The following is a 3993-nucleotide window of genomic DNA, read 5'->3' as shown; positions in this document are numbered from 1 at the left end:
TATCTATCTATCTATCTATCTATCTATCTATCTATCTATCTATCTATCTATCTATCTATCTATCTATCTATCTATCTATCATCTCTACCATGTCTCTGTCTGTCTGGTCTATCTATCTATCTATCTATCTATCTATCTATCTATCTATCTATCTATCTATCTATCTATCATCTATCATCTATCTTATTTCCAATCATGTAGCCAAGGATCAACACAGGCAGGAATAGTCTCCTGATGGCAGCATATGGCTCGTGGTGTGCTTGGGTGCTTTCTTTCCCATCACAGGCTTGTCCTAACAGTCTCTTTGGGAAGCAGATATCTGAAGGAAAATTGATCCTAACGCTCCTGTTTATATCCATCCTCCTTCTGACTCCACCCTCCTAGGAAATACACTAGGGAAAGTTCCAGGGGCTGGGGGCCATCGGTGAGCATTTAGAAGGGCTCTCGCTGAATCCACATCCGATAAGGAATTACTGCTTCCCAAAGTAAAGGCAACTGGGAAGCATGGACACAGAACTTTTCTTCACCAGAAAAAGACACAGAGCAGAGGGGTCAGAAGACATTTCTCTGGCAGCCCTGATGAGAAACAAGGAAGAATTCTAGGAGAAGATGGAGGCACAGCATTGCGAAGAGGACCAGCCGTGCTGGTGGTGGCTTCTGCAGGGACAGGTGGATGCTCAGGAATCAGGAAGTCCATGGATGAAGGACTGCCTGCTGGCCCATTTTCTTGCTGATGTCAGGATGGTATCTTAACATGTTTGGACATTCCTCTGGTTTTAGGATGACAGGGACCAGGACACATATTTGGAACAGAGCACTGAATCCAAAGAAGGAAAACAAACTAAGGTCCAGCGAGTTCAATAACCCCTAAAGTAGAGCACTGAAAACCTGGCACATCCCCCTAGCCTGTTTGGGTGATGCTCACACCGTCAATGTGCTTTGTAGGGATTGGCACCGTCTGACCAAAGGAGGATTGCAACTGGCAGTTGGTGAATCCCCCTGGGTATTTTACAGGACAGCAAGCAAAGATAAGACCGCATGTGATTAGGAAGCAGTAGCTTTGTGGGTAGAAACAACCCCATATCTGTTAGCCATTTTAACAGGAAGAGCAACAGGCTAAATTTGAGCCCGCTCACTCCGCAGGCTGCACAATGCCTTTGCTCAGGGGAACGGTGTTGGGAAGCCCTTCAGTTCGAGGTATGTAAATAGAGGGGAAAGACAAGATTCTGCCAAGGACTGTCTAACACAAGTGGAGGTACAATATTGCCCTCGGGTGCTGGAATATGAACCTCTCTTCGCAGGTGATTATTTACCCTTCTATCATACAAGCAGTCATAACTTGAAAATAGTAATTAGGAAAGAGTGATAAGCCGAAGAAAATCTGCTCCTTCCTCAGCGTGGGCTCAACCCCTGCGGCTCTGTGCCCGTCACCAGCGGGTGTATTATTCGTAGAAACCTTCTGTTAAAGGGACTCCCATACTCACGCATTCACGTTGTCTAACTACTCTATCTGCTCTGTTTTGTTTTTTTTTTTAAATCGTCATCTTTCTTGGCTTTTATCCTTAAACAGTGACTACTGCTATTACGGTGTCGCTAAGGTGAGAGCCGATGTGGCCCAGGAGGATCCTCTCTTGCCTGGCTACATTCAGATCCTTTGAGCACTCCTGGCACAGCAGGACGCTTCAGCTTCCGCTCCTACTTTTCCAACCCCAGCCCTGGATGAGCTATCTCTCCAAGGGACTGTTCTTCTCAACTTTTCCATGTATTATTTCTCCCAGCCATGTTTCCCCCTCTTCTCTCTAGGAGGGTTACAGACTCCTGGCTCAGGCTTAAAGAAGATTCAGACATTCCTTAGTACTTCGGGGAGCTAGGGGCTGATTTCCCTGGAAAGGCCCCACTTTTTTTTTTTTTCATATTCTAAAACATTTTAAAGGATGATAAAAGACATTCTCCTTTAACACCAAGAACAGGCATCTGGGAGAAAACTTCAGCTCCTCATAAGCTGGTCACTTCTCCAGTTCAGACGTCTTTGAGTTCACAAGGGATTGTGAGTCAGGCCAGAAGGACCCTTTGCAAGCCACCATGAAACACACTGTGAAACACAATGGGGCAACAGGACACAGAGAGCCCCCTTGGTCTCTAAATTCCACATCATCAGAAACTCTCTAGAGCTGTGACACCTGAGACATCATTGCTGTGCTTGCTGGGAAGTGGCTGCTAAACACAGCCACGTTGGAAAGGATCCCTGTGTTCTGTGAATGTGCTGGCCTGGAACCAGGACCTGACCACAGGCTCAGAGGCCAGAGCAGCAGCAGAGAGTATGGGGGCAGAGAGGTGAAGAGGAGTCAAAAATTGGTGAAGGCTTGGTTATTGCTGTTAGTATAGCTTCAACAACAGAAATATGCAGAGTTTCCAGAATTAGGAATTGGGAAATGAGAGAAGGGAGAGGTCCATCTTATTCTAAATCTACCACCCCACTCGGCTAGAAAGAAAAATCGTCATGAAAATTTCTTTCTAGACCAGGGAGAGTTATTGTGTAGCAAGGAATACTTGTCAATTTCTGTACATTTTTTACCTGTCACAAAAGATAACAAGAGTGTCACCATTGTACCCGAGAGACTCAACCCAATAATTGCAAACAATTACCTGGATTAAAGTGTTTATCTATTTTGCCAAGCTGGTAAAATAAGATTTTAACTGCATGCATTCTGTTGATTTAGAAAACCGGTCATGAAAATGTGAACGTATCTCTGTCTATGGTATACGCTGCAAGCCCTTTGCAGTTTATTTTTGTGATTATGCATCATACTTACGGAACTAGTGTTATGTATGTGACTCTGTCAGTGTTCAGATTATGTCAGAATGCACAGTTTCTGATGCAGTAAAAACTGCAGTTTTTACTACTCCAATCTTGTATGCTTCTCTTATACTGTCTTCTGTTTTAACTAGCTGAAGTTTGTTGTGGGATGGGTGGGTGAAGGGTTTCAATTCATTACTTTTTAAAAGGACCGTGGCTGACCAACACATACACAGAAACAGCTCTGCCCACTTTGCACTTGCTGACATGGTAAAACTATCATATCTTGGCTTAAATCCCAAGGTAGACTCTTGTTTGCTCCCTTGTTCTATATATCCTGGCACTAGATCCTTTCTGCCGTGTGTATACAGAAAATGGATATAAGATTTTCAAAGAGGGAAAGAAAACAGAAACTCACTAACATTTTTATTAGAAAAGAACTTTCATGTTAACGTAGGAGAACTGATGACTTGTATAAATGGTGATTTTTTTTTTGTCATCACCCACATATTTGTTTTACTTTTTAATTGTGTGTGCATGTGTATGTATGTGTGATATGCAAAAGAACAGAGAGGGAGAGAGGAGTGGGGAGGAAGGAAAAGAATAGACACGAGTGCAATCGGCAGGAACTGGCAGTCCTGGAGCTGGTGTTACAAGTGGTTGTTAGTCATCCAAAGTGGATGGTGGATGTTGGGAACCAAACTCATGTCTTCTTCAAGAGCAGTGCGTGCTCTTAACTGCCGAGTCATCTCTCCAGGCTTTAGCTTAACCTTTTCAAACACATTCTACATGCGGCCTTTCGATTTGCTGCTGTCTCAGTTATTGTGATAGAACCCCATAACCAAAAGCAGCTCGGGGAGGCAAGTGTTTATTTTGCTCAAAGTTCCTTACAATAGTTCATCCTCAAAAGTAGTAAAGGCAGGAACTCAAGCAGGACAGGGACCTGGAGTCAGGAACGGATGCAGAGGCCATGAGGGGACCTGATTACCGTTTTGCTTCCCCTGGGTTTGCTCAGCCTGCTTCCTTATAGAAGCCAGGACTACCAGACCAGTGATGATACCAACCACCATGGGCTGGGAGATGGGCCCCCTCCCATCAATCACTAAGAAAAAGCTCTATAAGCTTGCTTGCAACATAATCTTAGTCTCTCTCTCTCTCTCTCTCTCTCTCTCTCTCTCTCTCTCTCTCTCTCTCTC

This window comes from Microtus ochrogaster, chromosome 22 (assembly GCF_000317375.1).
Source record: "Microtus ochrogaster isolate Prairie Vole_2 chromosome 22, MicOch1.0, whole genome shotgun sequence".
In the NCBI taxonomy this organism is placed as follows: domain Eukaryota; kingdom Metazoa; phylum Chordata; class Mammalia; order Rodentia; family Cricetidae; genus Microtus; species Microtus ochrogaster.
The sequence above is the reverse complement of the archived record's forward strand: the minus strand, read 5'-3'. Positions refer to the sequence as shown.